Source organism: Crocuta crocuta, unplaced genomic scaffold (assembly GCF_008692635.1).
Source record: "Crocuta crocuta isolate KB4526 unplaced genomic scaffold, BGI_CrCroc_1.0 scaffold129, whole genome shotgun sequence".
Classification (NCBI taxonomy): domain Eukaryota; kingdom Metazoa; phylum Chordata; class Mammalia; order Carnivora; family Hyaenidae; genus Crocuta; species Crocuta crocuta.
The window spans coordinates 13,665,019-13,685,797 of NW_027551571.1; the positions used below are offsets into that span (position 1 = coordinate 13,665,019).

Here is a 20,779-nt window from a genome sequence, read left to right on the forward strand (position 1 = left end):
TCATAGAACTAAAAACAAACTCACTTAAAACTTTTATGGAGTTATAGTTTAAAAAAAAAGAAATCAGAATTCTCATTAAAACCAATAGGAATTTGGTATAAAAATTAATAGCAGGATACAAGCTTATAGAGACTTATCAATAATATCTTTACAATCCACTGGGCTCTTTGATATGTGCCAAACATAACCAAGATTTACTGATGGATATGATATTTGGGGGCATAAAACTTTATGTGTATTTTCCTTTGCTCAATTAGTAAATCTCCTCTAACTTAATGTTGTCATGATATTTTTCTTAGCAATGGCCAGATAGCACAGTCAAAGTAGATATTTTCATTTGGATGATCCACCAACATGCTCTAATTCTTTCCTTTATTTCATGTGATTAGGGAAATTCTGCTAAAGTAACAATCTCTAATTTGGAAAAAAAAAAAAACCCTCACTCTACAACTGTAATGTACAATGTACTGTGAGATGTATGAACAGGGATAAAAATATGAATAAGAGCATCTCGGTTCTCAATAAGATTACCTCTTAGTTGATAAAGGGACTGGAAGAGAGCAAAGACCAGCAAACAAATACAATATACCGTAGAAATAAGTGAAATGAGCGAAATAAACTCAGGGTCATATGAAATCTCGAAGAGCAAACAGAGTCTATTCAATTGGGGTGATGACCAAGGAGCATGGATTAGATTGGCCACAGGAGGCTGTGGACCAGAAGTATTAAGAGGCTTGTCAATGCAGAACAAAAGCTTGAGCAATGAGAGGGAATCAGGAAAAGGGAAAGCAATTCACATTTTTTGATGTGTTCTCCCAGCAAAGAAATGTTGGGAAATCAAGTCAGAAAAGCAGATTGGATCCAAATTCCTGAGGGTGCTGAATTATCAGGCTAAATACTTGCAATTTCATTTCATGTCATGAGAAACCACTGAAGGTTTTTTTTTTTTTTTAAATCAGGTAGTGGCCTACATTAATGCTTATCATTATTCAATCTCTCAGGTCTAATTGCTCCCCAAGCCGTACCAACACTACCTTGTGCTTTTTCTGTAGCACCTTCTTCCTAGTGACCCACGTAGTGCCTCCCCATTGCAGGGCGGCCCCCAGCAGGCTCCCCATCTCCTCCCCACCCATAAATCTTCAATCTTAAGTAGAAATATGATTACATCATCCCCCAGCTTAAAACCTATCAGTAGGCTTCTCTCTACTGTAGGATAATGTCTGAACCCTCAGCATGGTGTACAAAGCCCATCACTTTCTGAACTTTACTTGTAACCTCCTCACACACTTCCTCTGTGCCTCCTGCGCTTTGACCTGGAATTCATCACTGCTTCATTGAACATCATGGCTTCTCACATCTCCATGCCTCTGGGTGAGTAGCCCCCTTGTCTGGGAAATCACTACTGATTGTTGGAAATTCAGCTCAAGTCTCCTCCTCCATGAAGCCTTCCCTGATAAGCCCTAGGCTCACCCCTCCTACTGAATCATTACCTCGTCTGTTCTCCATGGTAGCATCACACAAGAGCTCTGTGACTACACCTCTCACATTTCTTGGTATTTGTTTGCATGACCGTTTTCCTGCTACACTGGGCACCACCATTTCTTACTGTTCTTTGATGTCCTAAAGCAGGCATTTGATACATAATGACTGGACAAACTAATTCATATATTTTTATCACACCAACTTCCTGAAAATATCCAAGGCAGTCAAGAGTAAAGAGCTTTAGAAAAATGAATATGACAGTGATATATTAGGTAAATTGGATGGGAGACTGCAGATTTGGAAGGAGGGGGTGAAATGATGGGTTCTGCTTTGAACATGGAAAATACACCTTTGGCGTCCGCTGCAATCAGGGCCTGCTTTCGAGGCTGTGAGTGGTTTGGATCAGACAGGAATGAAGAATTAACTCCCCCTTCTCACTTCCCAGCCCAACCTACCATCGCTTTTGATTACTTCCTCCAAGACGATTGGGAATTTCTTTAGTCCTGTCTCTCTTCTCCAAATATTTCCTTGAACAAGAAACGCACATGGGCGTGTTTTCAGATCCTGTGACTCTGAATGTGTGTGAGCTCAGGGAGAAGGAAACAGAAAGTGATTTGCAACCTGGTGCTGGAGGGAGAGCCACTGTCAAGGGGGCCGGGGATTGTTTTTGTTATTACTGCCTCGCTTTAAGCCCAGATCTGTTTATTGTTATTGTCTTGTCCATTCACTGATGCTCAGTTCATTTCCTCATCACAAGTGTGAAAGGAAATCTGGCAGAGTTACCAGAACGAGAGTTTCAAATCAGTAATGGATTCATCCTGAGATACAGCACAACATCTGTTAAATATTTGGAGATTCTGTCCATCCTGCCTTGAGGGGCACTTAGGCAGGCAGGCTCCTCTCTCCCTGGAAGGCTATAAAACACGGAGAGTTAAGAAGTGGCAGGAAAGTGCTAGTGATGCCTGCTAAAAAAGAGCAAGTGCTAGGACTTGTCGGTTGCATATGTTTGAAAAGGAAAGGCTGGCGTTTAAATTTAGCACGCGTCCTTGAACTCCTATGTACACAGAACTTGAATCAGGACAACAGAACCCATGCTCATCACATAAAGGGAAATGTGTATTTGCATAAGCAAGTTTTACATGCTTCTGTTATGAATTTCAGATTGTTCTCTTCTCTTGTAGAAGTTCTTCCTTCTCTTTCCTTCTTTTTTTTAAGTCACATTAAATGAATTTTCAAAGAACCTGCATGGAAACCCTTATAGCTTCTAGCCACAGCTGGTCTGGTAGGGGCTCCAATGAAATGTCAGAGCCTTTCTTCCTCCCATAGTATGAAAGCTTACCAATGAAAACATCAACACCAGAGAAAGAGGAGGTGAAGATGGAGAGAAACAGGAGAAAAGGGAGCAAGCAATAGGAGAGAAGCTTCAAGATAAATGGGAAAGGAAAAAAAAAGAAGTGGGGGAAAATGCTTAGGAGAGGAACAGAGGACAAAAAAGGAGTAAGCAATAAAAACTGAGCCTTAAAGAAAAACTTTACAGATTACAGAATCCCCTTTAATTTGTTGGTAAAAGAAATCCTGAAGTCAAGCCACAACAGTTGCAATAAAGACAGCTTCTTTAAAATCCCATTTGGAAATTCAAGAGGTCATCAAAGTCTCAATCAGCAAACTTATACTTTGAACATTTTAACAACCAAACTTATCACTATGAAGGGAGTCAGAAAAGATAGCTATACGAAGACGAGACCAGAAAAACTGGGAGATCAACAGAACAATAGAAGGGAAGAGAGCAAGAGAAAGCCAGGAACTAGACAAAAGTTGGAATATTTGTTTTATGAAGTATTAATAACTTGCGAAGGGCTATTTGTCATTGCCGAATTTAGAAATTTATTATCCTATATTAACCAGAGACCAAAATGTCTAGAGTCATTGCCTCAGAGTGTTTTTAAAATGCGCCTTCATCCAGAGGACAGTGACCCAAGTTAACAGGCAGCCTCACACTGCAAGGGGAGAGGAGAGGGCTCTAAATCTGCCAGTTCTTGTGCTCACTACCCTGAGAGTTCGTCTAGGGGCCCTGGGGAGGCTGTGAAGTTACAAAGACTTTGGGATGGGAAGGGAGTAGTGACTGTAGAAAGAGCATGAGAATTTATTACCAGTACCTTTGGGGGGTTTCATATAAAAGTCCCAAATTAATGTTTAATACTTGAAATTCTGTGCTGTCACCTGTGTTCTTAACTTGATCGCTTGGGTGTTTGCTGAGCCCTTTCCATATCATGAGGGACTAATCTATGATCTTTCAATTTCATTAACATAACAGTCAGAAAAAAACATGTGCTTTCAACTTCAGGATGAGTCCTAAGGAGGCAGGAAAGAGGGCACCATCACCCACTCTTAGACTCCATCTGTCCACGAGAATTAGACTATAGAAACATCTTGGAATTTTGTGAACCATCTGGAATGCCCTCCATTAAGGAGGCTTCCTGCCTCCAGATTTGCCCCCTTCCAAATGTCCCCTCCCTAGTCTTGGGACCATGGTGAGCTCCCTTGCCCTGCCCACTCTATGCCCCATCCTGCACCATCAGCCATGGCTCTGGATGCACCCAAGCCCCACTGAACTGCCCTTTAGATGACCTCCTCCACCAAGTGACCTCTTCCACCGGGTCTCAGTTCAGCCCTCACTTCCAGAGGAAGCCTTCCAGACCATCCAGATGATGCTATATATCCTTTTCCCATGGGTCCCCAGAGCACCCTTGCTAACTGCTTATAGCACCTGTCCAGTGCACCATACCTGTCACTTCCTCATCAGAACATGAAGCTCTTGAAGACAGGCACACATACTATTTGCTGCTGTCTCTTCACATCCAGTACCGGGTCCGGCACCCAAAATGCCTTTTGAATTAATGAGTAAATGGAATTTGAATTCAGGTCCTGACTCTAAAACGCTCATTCTTTCTATTTTATCATGGCGCTCAAGATAAGGGAGTACTGCGGAGAAGTTGCAAATTTCTACTCTGACATCCAGAGAGTGACTTTAATTCATGGCTCCACCACCTATGAGCTGCATGCCTGGGAGCAGCCTACAACAGAGATAAAAATATGACCTATCATGTACAGTTGTGAGGGTTGAACAATTCGATGCAGGTGAGTGTGTAGCACCTGCCTCGACGGTAAATGTCGGCCATTGCCCTTACCAAAGTGAGGAGAGAGCCAGTGTGCAGTCATAGCTTCCTATTTAATACTTCCTAGGTCCCCAACCCTGATCTCAGCACTTGGCCTGTGTCAACTTGTTTAACCTCACAACTCTATGAGGCAGGAATTATTACTGAATTTTTATAAAGAAAGAAACTGAGGCCAATGAGAGACTAAATCACTTGGAGCCCATATGTGGCAAAGCCAGAGCACGAACCCAGCAGTCTCCTCATGCCTGTGAGCCAGGAATATCCATGTGGCCAGAACCACAGAATGTTACAGCGGGGCAGGAATACAGAGATGGTCTGGTGAACTCCAATTTAGATGAGAATATTGAGGCCTGGAGAATTAAAACGTCTTGCCTCCAGATCACACATTTAATCTGAGAAAGTCCATGAGCATTAGGAATTTATACAGTGCTTGAACATTTTGGAGCTCTATCTTGCAAAGGAACTTTCCTTTGGAAGACCCAAGGCATGCTGGCTCTTGGGTATCAAGTAGCTCCTTTGCAATGCTGTTTTATGATTTAAATGTTGTTAATTCCAAAGCATATGGATTTGATTTTTCTTTAAATGTTCATAAGTTTAGAAATGAAGGGAAAAGAGAAGAGGCCTGCAGATGGAAGTTTGAGATTTTTGTTTTTCAAATTCAAGAGGATTTTTTTTTAAGTTTCAAATGCTAGGCAACAATTGGCAGGTTCTGCTCAGCTCTGCCCACCCACTCGGTTTGTGAATGCCACCGGGGACTGGACTCTTCTGCTTGGGACCCCACTGCATGCAGTGAATTCCTTTGTTTGTAAACACAGCACCAGCTATCAAATAAATTTCTCCACTCTAAACTCTGATAAACAGCTCCTGTTTCTGCTCAGTTTATAATGACTTCCGGAAATTCCTTCAGAAGCACCGTTAGATGCACTCAAAAAACAGCTTTGGATGCATAGGTGAAGCTTCTGCACTAGCACAGAAAGCTGTGCATTGGAGGGTGAACCACGAATAAATGAAAGTTTTAAAGAGTTCTAATTCTGGCTCTACCTCCAACCTGCTGTGTGACTTTAGTCAAGGCCTTAAATGCATCTGGGATTTGGTTTCCTGATCTATGAATGTGACCCTAAGGATGACCCCATTCACATCTTCATTTCTGTGAGAATTGAGACAATGGATGCGAAAGCTTCTTGAAATATTTAAACATCTCAGGCATGTAGCATTACACAACCTTCCAAACCATCACTCCTCTGCCCTTACCCTGATTTCAGCCTTCTTTTCATTCAAGATGCAATCTGAGCATTCAAGGAAGCCTTCTACAAAGCCTCTATCTTCACATGTAGCATATCACTCAGTAACTACCTGCTCCCACATCTGCCTCTCTGAGAGACCAGGAACCTACTCATAGCCTTTATTTTATACACTAAATAGTCACCAAAGGCTTTTTGAGCACATATCCAGTACTCATAGACGGCAAGAGCTAGAAATTAAAAGATGGCTAAAACTCACCCTCTGTCCCCAAGGAATTCACAGCCAACTGGAAGGAACATCACAACTAAGTATGGCAACTTCAGACCCATGCAGTGGCCCTTGAGAGTAGAAAGGACCTTTGCTACAGGCTGTGAGCCACTCTTTTCCCATGCCTGCTAAAGGTGTGTTTCTAAATTTCAGCAGGATCTCAGGCAGAAATCAGCATTAAACCTAGCTTCCCCATCCTTCAGAAGGAAGTTTACTATCACCACCCACCAAGCACTAGTGATGTGCTCCAGGCATTTCTCTCAAATTCCGGTGACCAAATAAGTTTGGCACCATTGACCACACACCCAGGTGGTACTACATATATAGTCCTCATAACAGCAACTAATGAATCATTCCCTGTGGCTACATAAAGAGCAAAGCCAAAGTTGCCTCTGGCACCCTCTGTGAGTTACAGGTCTGGCTCAGAGGAGCCACGCATTAAAGTCTTAGCTACTTCAGCCTATTTCTTTGCATAGTCACATCTAGAAATAAAAATCTCTTACACTCCCAGATACTTTACATTTTACAAAATACCTCCACACCCATCATCCTATTTGATCCTAACAATTACGTGCTGCAGTGAATAGGGAAGGGATTATTTCTCTTATTTTATAGATAAGAAACTGACACTGGGTGACTGAGAGTAAAACCCAAGTTCGTGGACTCATAATCCAGTGCTCTGGCAATTATAGCATACTGAAGGACGTTTGGATTTGCTTACATTGGGTTAACATGAAGGCACCGTGCTGGGTGCTGGAAGAGGGAAGAAGACCAAGACCACTCAATTTCTAGAAACACCTGTCTGGTAAGAGATGTGTATGACAGGCATACAATTAACTACATGGGCAAAATGAATCAGGTGCCAGAAAAATGCCTGAAGGTTTGTGTTTGTTTAAATGAAGCTGAGTATAAGCAAATGGACATAAGCCAAAGTACAAGTAGAAGTCAAGGACTTGGGGAGTCCAGAGCCATGGGAGACTTTGTCCCTCCAGCAGAGATGGAGAGGCTTTGGAAAGATAAGGACTCTAGAGCTGGCATGTTATTGCTGCCACTTGGTTTGCCTTCATGGCACCAGTCAAAGACTCAGTTCATGCACTCATGACACTCACGGGAAGCTGGGAGCAGTGATTACCAACACAAGACTCAAATTGCTGAGCCATCAGTGGAGGTCCTAGAAGTGTAGAGGAGTAGGAGCCTCATACTCTGGTTATCATTACAGATGATTTCAGCAAGGAGGAGGAATTACACAGGGCTTTAATGATGTGGCTGACTTCATTTGCCAAAGACGGTCAAGCTCAAGTTAAAGTGTGGTTATATAAGAATGTCTTAGTATCCATGAATTCTCTCTTATATCTATTTTATAGTCACTTATCCATTCACTCAGTTCACAAATATTTATTGATTACCCAGTGTATGTGGGTCATAGGGTTAAGTGCTGGGGGTCCAGTGATGAACAGAAAACGACAAGCTTAATGAAGTTTATAGTCAGGTGAAAGAGATCAGTGTGACCTAAATAACTTCTTCCAAATCAACATTAATCACAATTATAAAATCTATAAAGGAGGAATTATGATGCTAGAGTAAAGCAGCGGGTATTTGAACTAGTCATGAGTCCAGGAAGACATGAAGTTGTGATCTACATGCTGAGTTGGATTAAATTAAATTGAGATATGGGAGGGGAAGGATGTGGAAGACTTAGAGGTGGAGAACATAGCATGTGAAAAGGCCCTGTGGTCAACAAGGGTAGTAAGCATGGAAGGCGCTAAAAGGAAGACAAATGAGGGATCAGCAACAGCATGGTAGAGGAGGCTGCTGAACTCTGGGATGAGGTAGTCAGCATGAAGGGTTTCAAGAGGATGGACCGTGTGGTAACCTTAGACCTCATTTTGCCCCAAGATTAGACCCCACAGTGGTTAAAATCTCAAGAACAAATTAGAAAGAGGCAGGTATAGATGCAAGGAGTCCAGTTTGGGGCTTATTGCATAATCTGGTCAAGAGTTAATAGGACATCAGGGGTATCTGGGTGGCTCAGTCAGTTAAGTGTCTGACTCTTGGTTTCAGCTCAGGTCATAATCTCACGGTTTGTGAGTTCGAGCCCTGAGTTGAACTCTGTACTAGCAGCATGGGACCTGCTTTAGATTCTCTCTCTCTCTCTCTCTCTCTCTCTCTCTCTCTTTCTCTCCTTCTCTCTCTCTGTCTGTGCCTCCCTCCTTTCAAAACAAGTAAACATTAAAAGATTGCTATTAAAAACAGTTACTAGAACATTGGACTGGAGTGGTAGAGGGAAAGGAGAAAACAGGTGGATGAATTGGAGAGATCTTTAGGATGCACTGTGCCCACCAGAGCTTACTGGCACACTGTATCTGGGAGTGATGTGAGGGCGGCATCAGGATGATGTTTATTACACTCAATCATCCACTATACATACATACATAGTGAGCTTTGTCTTTGTTCCTACGTCTTTTCTCTGGTTCATTATAAGATTTTTCTCTTTATCATTGTTTTTGAAAATGCCATTACTATGTGCCTTACTGTAGTTTTCCTCATGTTTCTCATGCTTCAAGTTTATTCAATTTTACGTATGTCAAATTTCTGCTAAGTTCAGACACTTTATGAACTATTATGTCATTTTGATAAACGGACTACTTTATAATAATGTAACATCCCTTTGAAATCTCTTTTGTCTGATATTAATATAGCTACTCTAGCTTTCTTTTGGTTAGAGTTTGTGTGGTATATTATTTTCCATCTTTATACTCTTAGCTATGTCTCTATTTAAAGTGGCTTTCTTATAAAGAGTATATTGATTTATCTTGCCTTTTTTATCCAATCACTGGTAATCACTGCTTCACACCCCCTTCAGCTCTATTGAGACATAAAATGCATGTAACATTGTGTAAGTTTAAGGTATACAGTGAGGACTTGTTGTATGTATATACTGAATCACTGCTTTTCATCTGGAGTGTGTAGACCAGCTACATTTGATCTAATTATTGATGGTGGACAGAAATCATCTTGCTAGCTGTTTGCTAATTTGTCCCTTCTCTTCTTGATAGCCTTCTCCTCTCTTTTCATGCCATCTTTTTGATTATTTTTATGCTCATTTTATCTGTACTACTGACTCATTAGTTATACCTCTGCCTTAATGTTACTTTTTAGTGGTTGTTGTATGGTTTATGGTGTCTCTAGCTTGTAAATGTATGTTCTTTCTCTAATTGCCTTTGAAATATTGTCTTCGCCTTTGGGCTTCACGAATGTGAAGATGATGTGCCTAGGTGTACTGGCAAGGGTAATTAATCTGCTTAGGGATCTGCTGGGCTGTAGGGATCTTCAGTTTATTACAGTTCATTAATTTTGGAAAAGTCTTGGCCATGAAATTTTTGAATATTTCAACTGCTTTGTTCATTCCTTCTCCATCTGGGACTCCAACTTCACATCTGTCAGACTTCTGATGTTACCCCAAGACTCATGGCTGCTCTGTTCTCCTCCCTCGAGTGCCCCTATTCAGTTTTCCTCATTGTCTTTCAGTTTGGTTGATTTCTACCGTCTTAACTTTGAGTTCACTCATTTTTTTTTCTTCAGCTGTATCCAATCTGCTTATAAACTCTCGTTTTATATACAGTTCTCAGTACTTCACTCAAAGTCTCAATCTGCTTCCATGTTGTCTACATTCTCCAGTGGCTAATATAATTAATAAATATTAACCACAACTATTTCAAACTGCAAGTTTGATGGTTCCAACATCTGTATCATCTCTATTTTTTATCTCTTCATGGTGGTTTATTTCCCCTGATTTTTCATGTTTTCATAAGTTTTATTGTTTAGAAGAACAACATAGATGAAGTTCACAAGTCTATGCATGTGGGAATATGTATGCCTCTTCTGACAGGCCATTCGTGTGGGGAGTTGATTCAGTCAAATGGAGCTGGGTTTGGGTTTTTTAAGGCTATAGTTACCTTCAGGGCATCATGGATTCAAATCCATCCAGTAGTGGGCTGCTGCCACCTTGCCCTTTATGTGGGAATGGAGGGCTGAGCAGTTTTCCTCAGTGCCCTTGCTCTTGGCTTTCAACTGTCCCTGCAGCTCTGCATCACCAAGGCTCTGCCTCCACACTCCTGACCACCTCCAGCCAAAGACAGTGCATGCTACTTACGGTTGGATTCGTGGGGGGGGGGGGGTGGTTCTTGGTTCTCCTGACCCAGACTTAGTCTTAGGCAGGTCCAGTGCACCAGGGCCTTGGGGACTGAGCTTTATTTTTGGTGCTCCTGCCCTTTTCCCCCACCCCCATGCCATCCAGACTGCTTTGTGTCCCTGTGGTAGTGTGGAGAGGCAGGGTGTTGGTGGCAGAGAATTTCTCGTTGCCCTTCAGTGACAGAACACATCTGCTTTGTATCAGGGAAGAATCCTGGATCTGACTAGTTTTTAAGCCCTTTGCTCAGCATCCTAAGGCCTTTCCTTAGGTGTGAGGAAGTATCTCAGGAAGGTAGCAGTGCTTTATTCCGTGTACCAGCAGCAACTCATCACTACACATATGCATCATCCTCAGTCTCCTGCCCTGTCCCCAATTTTTCTTTTGAGGACTCACTGGAGACGAGCAGAAAAGAGCTTGTGACTGAGTGCACATTCTGTTGTGTCTGGGGTTCCCAGTTATTGTAAGCTGTCACATGCATCCACTCTCAGGCTGTAAGAACTCATTATAACACTGTCTTTCTCTTCTCCCCCTTTCACGGTCTCCTCTTCTTTATCTCACGTTCTGCCAAATGTGAAATTGTCATGTGTTTCATCTCTTCTTGGAGAAACCTGTCACTTCTGGAATTCAGCTTACCTGAATTGTTTTGTGACCTCAACTTTATTGTGAATTACGATAGTCTCTTTTCTCATTTATAGGGAAAGAGCAAAGTTATCTTGTGGTTTCCTGCATCCTAAGTAGACCCAAAATCCTACTCTATTCTATACTGTTTCATTCTCTTCTGTTTCAATGATGTTATAATTAGGCTGAAAAAAATATTACATCAAAAGTCTCTTCTACTTCAATCGTAGGTAGTGACCACCAAATTTAAAAATTTCACAACCCACAAATTAGTCCTGACCTGCTCATGGTCATAAAAAATGGATATAAAGGATTGTTAGAATCAAGAATTCAAAGTTTTCCTCAAGACCAAGGATTTATTTCAATAATGTTATCTGTGTATTATTCATCGCAATATAAGCAACTCTCCTGCAATTCTGAGAACAAAGGAGCCACTCAATTATACAAAGGAATAAAAATGCATAAGAAAATCAATTTTAGCTTTCTAGAAGTAAGAATTGTATAAGGGTTAGAGCTATCTACATTTTTAAGGCTCAATTTACCCCCAGATTTACTCGATCTAAACCAAATAACTTTAGCTCTTAAAAAAAATCATATTCCAATGTCAAAAGACAGATTTACCACCACTCATGGCTACACACACAAGTTCCAAATGTGTTTCATGAAATACATGCAATACATGAGTATTTCTCCAAAGTTTCTGTTTTGATTGGAATGACATTCAATGGATATTGTTTTATAAAACAACTGTCTCTGTATTTTGCAACCAAGTCTTACAACACAAGATTTTAAGCTAAAGACTAAACCTGTAAGGTAAGTATAACAATAAAGGAAAGCACCTGGACACAAGGCAACAAGGATAAGAGTTAGGGTAGGGCCTAGAGACCTAGAAATCACCTGAACACGTAGGTGGCTTGCACAGCCGAGCTCCCTTAGAAAATGGCTATGGAGATAGGCAAGCAGAGGATCCAGCGAAAACCTGAAGGGAAGTCCCACACTACTCTGTTTGGATACGGAATTAAAACCAACAAAGAAGCCAGAGGAAAATGGAAAGATAACAGAAAGACCAGAGAGACAAAGAGGAAAGGAAATACACGATATCTGAGGGAAAGGTCCAAATAAATGAGTGCAAGTTCTTGCAAAGTGCTCTGATAATTATATATTATCTGTGGCCTTATATTTTAAACATTTTCTGGCTCTACTAAAGTCACAGTCCACAGAGTAAGGCTGACAAATATACCAGGTATCAGGGGTTATGGAAACAATCTCTGGTGTGCTCTGTAGCCTAATTTACTGTCATAAACATTGTGGGAAGCAGAAATCTCTATGGCAGCTTGGTGTGGATATTCTCACTGTCAGCAGGGAAGATTCATTGCCTCCTCACAATACGGAGACCCTAACAGCATTTACCAAGACAGATGACTTGGTGACAGACACTTCAGGCTGAAAGTTAATAGTTAGCCCAGGAAGATGAAACATGAGAACATCAGAACTTTGCCCCTGGGCCAGCGCCTGGGTCCCTGCAGTCCAGGAGACTGTCTGAAATGAGGGCTCTGAGAGTGAGTGCTCCTGGGCAGGGATGTCACGCTGATACTGCCTCATAGGTCAGAGATGTACCCAATCACCCTGGCCACCCTGAAGAGTCTGTGCTATCCCTTCCATCCATGAATGAATTGAACCTCTGCAGTCCACTGATACTCTGGCCAGTACCATCTCTTCGGCTAATGGCTTCCAGAAGTTTATTTGCTTCCCTCTTTTGAAATTGTACCTCTCTTTTATTTATTCCAAGTTTACCGCTCTTAAACACCTAATATTTATGTTTGTTCAACAAGCCTCAGCTTATACTCTCCACCTCATCGTGATTTGATAAACTGATATTATCTGAATACAGCCTTATCTTTCCAATGAGACATCTTTTTGTCTGAGACTATATTCCTCCAGCTATCTCTTGTCCCACTACTTCCTCAATTTGGTAGGTTCTTGGTCCAGATTTAAAAACAAAAGGCAGACCTTAAAGATACAAACTAATATTCTCCTGTCAGCCACAGCTACCCTACCCTGCTGTATTTTTCTCCAAAGCTGAAGTTGCACAACATTTGAACAGAAGGTATCTGATAACAAGGATGATGTTTACTCCCCAAGAGGGAGTAAAACTGTTACTCCTTTGTCAAACTTCATTCTCCTTTAATCTTTAATAACATTTCAGATTAAACCAATGCCTTAGGTGTGACTTAGTGCTTTAAGAAGGTGGTACTACTTCAGGAAAATTAGGCAACAAAACCAGCAGAATAGTTCCTCTGAAGGAGGCTATATGAGAGGCCATGGACTTTGCCACAACACAGAACATGTCTGTACTCTGGAGATTTCTTTAGAACAATTGTATAAATTCAGCCAGCAAGAAATCTCATTGCTTTATCATCGTACTTCACTTCTGATCAAGACATAAAAAGCACTTAGATTTCAAAACTTACTTTTCAGGCTGATTTCAAAATGAATTGGCCATTAAAAAAAAAAACAAACCACTTTCCACATGGGTCACCATTAAGAACTAGTCCTTCTCAGCAATCTCACCACCATGTCTATCAGCGACCGCCCCTGAGTATCTTTAGTAAATAGACTCTGCTGCACGGGATGTAGTGACCCATAAGATATGGTCTCTTCCTTTAAAGAGCTTGTAGTCCAAGTGGAAGAAAATGCCAGTATAATATGAAAAGTGCTGGGTGAAGAATACAATATGTGAGAGTTGAGAAAAGTCTGGACTAAAGCAGTCTGAGAAGCCCCAAGAGGGGGTCAGGAACTTGTCCTCAGCCCACAGGGGCAGTTGAGCTAGAAGTGTGTACATTCACAGGCTGAGTGTTCACACCAACTGTAAAGACAAGTTTGGCTAAAAAAAAAAAAAGCAAAAAAAAAAGGAGTAGAACACAAGTTTCACTATGCCTTATGTTGCTTTCAAAAAGTCATTTATCCTCTTGAATTCTCCATTTTCTCATAGTATGCTCTGGTTCAGAACGGCAGCCTGAACACATGCAGGTACTTCCTTCTTCCCCCCAACTCACTGATATGTCATAAACTAGTGGCATACACTGTGCATTTGAAACCTGGGATGGACCAATTTTTAATACTGCCTTCTTCTTCAGGACAAAATTATGTTCAGTAGAAGTCATGATGTCCTTGGTTTGTTTCGTAATTACAATAAAAAATTAATTTATAAATAAGACATTTCCATGTAAAGATATTATTATGATTTAATATAAGATTTCATGCATGAGCTATAATTTATACTTACCATAAAAATATTACATCTCACACTTTGCCCTGTATATCTCGGTTTTAAATTTAAATACAAACAAAAACTCAGAATGATCACATATATAGAGATAGTTAAAGTAACTCAGGTCTGTTTATGTTTACAATACTGCACTGTCACTGCTTATTTCTTATCTACTGTTTAAATGCAGGAATATGTAGTACCACAGGGACTGGGAACAAAATGGCACCAAAAAGCAAGTCCAAATGATTCCAAAATTTTACAAACTTACTCTTGAAACACGCATGTATAGCCAAGTCCCTTTGTGTTGAGATCAGTGTATAAGTGGGAGGTTTCCAAATTAACTTCCCTGTAGAATCCAACATTTGTTAGAGAATAAGTAGTAAAAAAAATGTGCTTATTTGAAACATACATATACATTATTAAAATTCTACAGTAACCAAAGCATTGTTTAGAACTTCAATTTTTTTTTTTTTTGAAAATATACTTTTGGGGAGTAGGGAAAGCATTTTATCATTGACCTTGGTGATAATAAAAACCAGACTTCTTTCAGTTTGTTCTATTATTACTTACAAATTCCCTCCTGGAAATGGCCCTCCTGCTGCCTGTGTCCTGAACAGAGTTTCCGAAACTGCCCCATCTCTGGTATGCCACTGCCTTAAAATAAAAAAAGTTAAAAATTATAAAAAGCACTGAGAATGGGAGTATAGTCATTTAAACGAATCCCAGACAGTGGGCTCATCCGGCCCATGAAACCAGGCTGTAAGGGGCCACACCTCAGAGCATGTATGGGAGGTAGGCTGTCCCGGGAGGTATTAGAAGGAGCATGGATGGAGGGGATAGAAGGGGAAGCAGAAGTTGAGGTGCTGGATGAAGAGGTCCTTGCAGGATTCTGCTGGCTCAGCCTGATAGCACCTCCTCCCCAGTCACTCTGCCCCCTGAAGCAGCAATGCTAACCCCCATGAAGACCTGAGAAATACTCCTGAAGGCATTAAGTAGTCTGCTGGGAGGAGTCTGTCCCCCACCAGAGGAGTCAGCACCCCAAAGCTGACTCTCTTCCCTCAGGCCCGGCAGACGTGGATGCAGGAAGCCTGGCAGTCAACCCTCTGGGAATCTGAATCACCATCTCCTTTGGGAGGGGGGCCCTGAAGCAACAGAGGAAATTGCAGATCTGCTTTTATTAATCAGCCTAGCAATTTCTTCTTAAATACGAGTATCAGTCAAGGCTTCTGGGAAATGCACAGTGAACCAGCTGTTCAAAAGAAAGGACAGAATGGAAACAAAACCAGAAACAGAAGATAATCTAGAAGAGAGAAACAAACGTCAGAAGAATTCTAATTAATAGCCTCAGAGAGGTTTAACGGGAGTGGGCAGCCATAAAACGAGAACAGGTTACTATTTTAATGTAATCAAAGAACAAGAAAGAGCTCATGGAAATAGACATATTATTTAATCCAAGGGCTGAAAGAAGCAGCTCAGGAAAACTTTGAGAACATAAGTTTTAAATTTTATTTTAACATTTACTTTTGAGGGACAGTGAGACAGAGCAAGAGTGGGGGAGGGACAAAGAGAGATGGACACAGAATCCCATGCAGGCTCCAGGCTCCAAGCTGTCAGCACAAAGCCTGATGCTGGGCTCGCACCCATGGACCTTGAGATCATGACCTGAGCTGAAGTCAGATGCTTAACCACTGAGCCACCCAGGCTTCCCCAGAACCTAAGTTTTAAAAAAGACAAAGAAAAAAGTGAAATTGTACATTTAATGCACCAATGTTTCACTTTTCTCAAAATATCTGTTATTGAACCGGTTAATAATATTAATATTGATGAATAAATACATGAAAACTTAAGAAATAAAGCAGTACAATCTGATCCTCTAGATGTTTATACCTCATCACAGAGTCACAGAAGATTCATGCTAAAAAAAGAAAAAAAAGAAAGAAAGTAGAACTCATCTAGGTCAGTAGTTTTCAAACAGCATTCCATTGAGGACTAGGATTTGACAAAATTTTCTCAGTAGGTTTAAAGGGAAGTTAAGTGAACAAAGTCCCATGTTCTCACATCTAATTTAAACAGGGCTTTTTAAAAAATCTGATTTTTGCATGGGGGCTCTACATAAATTTCATTTGTAACTGAGTTATTTGCTATGGAACTAGGCAGAAGCATCCAGTGCTAATACTTATATGTCCTATTGAGACTATATTTTAAAAATATTTATTCATTTATGTAAAAATACTGAGCACTGCACGAAGGGGACAGAAAAACAGCACAGCTAGTGGTGAGGTTCAGCCTTTCTTGTTGGCCAAAGCATCTTGGAAGGGGCCCAAGCTTGCAGTTTAATGGAACAAAAGATCCATGGTAAACCAGATTTTCCTTCTTTAGAAGGGTTTATCCTCCATCTGTTGTTTCTTAAGCATGCTCCTTGGGAATCTCACCCAATATCCCAAATGGCTAACTCTAAGATCACATATGGTACTCTTCCCGAGAGGAGTTCTGATAAATTCAGTTTTCTCCATCTTACCCTATTTCCATGGCTGTTTTAGCACCTCGTATCAATGGATATATACTGGGCAGCCAATCAGCTGGCCAGACCCATTATCTGGCTTAGTGTTTTTCACATAAATGTTTGATAACCACAAACTGAAATCAAACCTCTCATTTGCAACTGAGGACATTGGGATCTAGAAGACAAAGTGACTTCACCATGGTCACACACTTCCCATTATGTTCGACAATGCTATCATGCTCTCCGATAGCTTCACTTGGGTATGTTTTTCTTCTCAAATGGGTGTCAGTGACCTTGGATAAGGATCATTGCTTAGATTCTTTTCCTGACTCCTTCGGCACAATGTTAAGATTAAAACAGGTGACCAATAAGTACCTGTTGGCCAATCTTTTTAAAATAGTTTTTAAGAAGAAAATCGACTTCCATTTTCAAGTTGTATGTAACAGGATTTAATAGGCCAACATTTCTGCTGCAACAATTAGGGGGGAAATAAGAAAATATTTTAAAATAATGGTTTTCTGAAGACATCAGATAGCTATAAAAGCAAAAATGGCTGAATCACCTAAATTTCTGGGGAAGAAAATGTTCTTTTTAGAGGTAGCTGACAAACCCTGGCTGCTTTCTGTGCTGGTGGCATTTGATAAATGTGGCTGCTGGATTGGGTAGAGGTAATTTATAAATGGGAAATACAAACCAGTAGTGTGATAGTCACACAGACTAAGCTGAAGGATTGAAATCTAGTCAAGCCCGAAATCTACCACGATTTTTTTCCAGTGGGGCATCTGATGGTCTGGGAAAGCACAGAAGGCTGGTAACAGAAATTAAAAAGCGTTGGCCTCTGCTGGCAGGTTGGGGACCTGTTGGGACCGGTTGGAAAGGGATACAAGGAACCTTTTCTTGAAGAAGAATATATTCTATAAGTTGTCTTGAGGAGTGTGTCTGGGTAGGTAAAACCTCCAATTCTCCCATACAGGGAAAAGCCCAGTTCTTTCCTCCTCCTGTGAGTCTTTGACCTCTGTGTCTCCTTCACTGCTCACATTGAACACTCTCACACAGACCACTTCACCTCTGACACTATAGAGCAACAGGGGACAGAGTGGCCAGGAGAGGTTACTCTGGGCACATGGTGTTTGAGTTGAGTTATGAAAGCTAAGAATGGACAATCACACTAACATTTGGTTGAAGAAAGGAGGAAGGAAAGAATTTGTTGAAGGATTTGTTGTTTCTTAGGAGCAAAACAGAAGCCACTGGAAGCCAAAGAAGGAAGTAGCATGAAGTGGTTTGGATACGGCAGCAGGTTTCTCTAGGCCATGATAAAGTGAGGATTTCTTTTCTATTTATAGGAGGAGGTGATGGAAAGTTCATAAGTAGAGAAGTGACATGAAATATATACATATTTTTTATTTTAGAGAGAAAAACAGCATGAGGTGGGAGAGAAGCAGGAGAGAGAGAGAGAGAGGGAGAGAGAGAATCTCAAGCAGGCTCCACACTCAGTGCAGAGCCCAACACAGGACTCAATCCCATGACCCTGGCATGGCGACCTGAGCCAAAATAAAGAGTTGGATGCTCAACCAGCTGAGCCAATGAGGCACCTTGAAATTAAATGTTTTAAATAAAGGACAATGGCTAAAATTTATGATTAGAATGGAGGGAAGAGAAGACTGAAGAGGCTATCACAGTAGAGCTGATGGCAGCGTGGGCCTGAGGGACAATGACAGCAGTGGAGAACAGTGGGGATCTGAACTCAGGGGTGTCATTAGCAGGGCTGGCTAATGGATACATGCACAGGATGGAAGGAAGCCCTTCATCCCCATTCATCAAGTGCTCAGGTCCTTAGGCTTCCAGTGCACCAGCTTCTCTTAGTTTCCTTCCATTTCTCAGATTTCTTTTTCTCTTGCTCTCATTCTTCTGTTATACCCTGAATACCTTCTTTTAGCCCTTCTTTCCTCTAGAATTCCTTTGTATTCTCCAGAGTGCTTGGTCCTTTTTTCTCTTTCTTATGCATATTCCCCCCAAGGACTTCTTCCTCTGCCACAATTCCCAGAGTTGTATTCCCAGCTCAGACCACTGTCCTGATAACAGATCTCACTACCTGTTAGAGATCACTGCTGGATTGGCTCCACAAAAGCTTCAAACTCAACATGTCTACTCCTCAACCTTCTCCTAAGTTTCCCTGATTGTTTAAAAACAAGACTTTTCACCCAATCATCCAAGCCAGAAGCCTGGGGTCCTAACTTCTTTTTTCTCCTCTCCTAATATCGAATCAGTCACAACATATTATCTATTTTATCCTCTAATACCTTCCAAATCGTTTCCAGCATCCATCCCCAGTGTTTCTTCCTTAATTCAGATGCTTGACTTCTCTTAAGTAGATTGTTTAAAATATCCCAAGATTTCCCTCTCTCAGTTCTCTTCAAATCCAGTCTATCCCCTGCCTGGGGAATAGTCCATATATTATACAATCCATTCTTGTGTTTCCTCTGCTTAAAAGTTCCATCAGCTCCATTGCCTCTGGGATAAAATACAAGTGACTTGCAAGGCATACTAGACCATCTGTACCCCACTTGTAGCACGCACCTCACCTCCTACTACTTCCCAATGCATGTTGTATGCTACAGTTATACTGAATTATTTACATTCTCCAAATTGTCCACATTGCTCTACACCTGAAGAGCAGGGATGAGTATTTCTTCATCTGGGAAGTCTTCTCCCATCCTCACAGATTCCATCAACTTCTTCCTCATTTCAAAATGTCTTTTGGACTTATCTCCTACATACCACTAGGTTTAGACTGTACAACCACAAATTGTTTGATTGTTGCCTTTATTCTCCTTTATTCCTCTTTATTCTTTTTATTTGTCTTTATACAGCTCCTTGGATTTCCCCCCATGGTCAACCAGGCAATAACTCCATGTCTTTACAATGCATCCATACTGCTATGTATAGCTAGTATGTTGCTTCTAACAGATTATTTATAATATTCCAAGGAGAACATACCCACTACGTTTTATCCATATATTCTACAACAAATGCATAATCAGAATGTTTTCAGCTTCTCACTACCATACTAAGGTGGCAATGAACTTATTCACTGACATTCTCTTTTTTGCAAGTTGACTGTTCTTTGGCTTTCTAAGAGTACATACACACTAGTAACTGGTCAAAAAATAAGTCTCATTTTTTCAAATCAGACATGCCAGTTTTCTCTTCATTCTCATTAGTAAATCATTAGTTGCTTGATACAGCTATCTTTTTTAGGTTAGATAGCTGGTTGAGTCTCCCAAACTGATTAATTGTCTAAACTCAGGTTTTTGCACCTGCAAAGCAATAATCCCTGCAAGATACCTGTTCTCTAACATCCCTTTAATTTTATTAGTGGCTCATGGACAAAATCACTTGACTGAAACTTTTTCAAGTTTTAGTTATTTGGATTCACAAGAGCATTTTTCTCCTGGTTGTAAATCAATGAACCCAGTCAAGATTAACTGCCTACACATGAGCTTCAAAAGATCCTCTATGGCCAGACAGAGTTGAAAGAAACACATAATTCCATAACACACTAAATACAAGCTGATCAAAGTTATTGGAGCCGGTTACCTAATACTGTACTTCCTCACTGTCATATAATCTGATTTCAAGTAGTTTGACTCCAAACACATACTGCCAGATCCAAAACCTCTTCCTTTGGAAACAAAATCATCATTTCTGTATCCTGACTGGTCAAAATGTGTATTTAGACAGGTCTAAACTAAACCCCAGGTTAAACATTTCTGAACTTAAATTTGTGAAATTCCATATGTTTTAGGAACTAAAGCAAAAAGAAAAGAAACATAGCTAATGAACCATTTCAAATAAGAACAGTTCCCATACAGAATCATCATGGAATCCTGGAAGCAAAAGGAATCGTAAATCCTTAGGTATTATGTAGCGAAGAGGGGGGTTGTTCGAGCCCTCAGAATTCTGAGGAGGTGCCAAGGGGCAGTCATATGAGAGTTGAGACCCACAGGGTGGGTCTCCCTAAAGCAGCC

General features: G+C 40.9%; 1 long non-coding RNA gene across 2 annotated transcripts in view; it reads right to left on the reverse strand.

Annotated features, from left to right (window-relative positions):
- Window positions 1–14,526: 14,526 nt before the first annotated feature.
- LOC144220670 (uncharacterized) overlaps window positions 14,527–20,779 on the reverse strand; it is a 57,031-nt gene continuing 50,778 nt past the window's right edge. For both annotated transcript variants that reach the window (XR_013331817.1, XR_013331816.1), the window contains exons 3-4: window positions 14,819–14,902; window positions 14,527–14,594 (exon numbers count right to left, since the gene is read on the reverse strand). This is a non-coding gene — a long non-coding RNA (uncharacterized LOC144220670). The remainder of the gene's footprint in view (window positions 14,595–14,818; window positions 14,903–20,779) is intronic.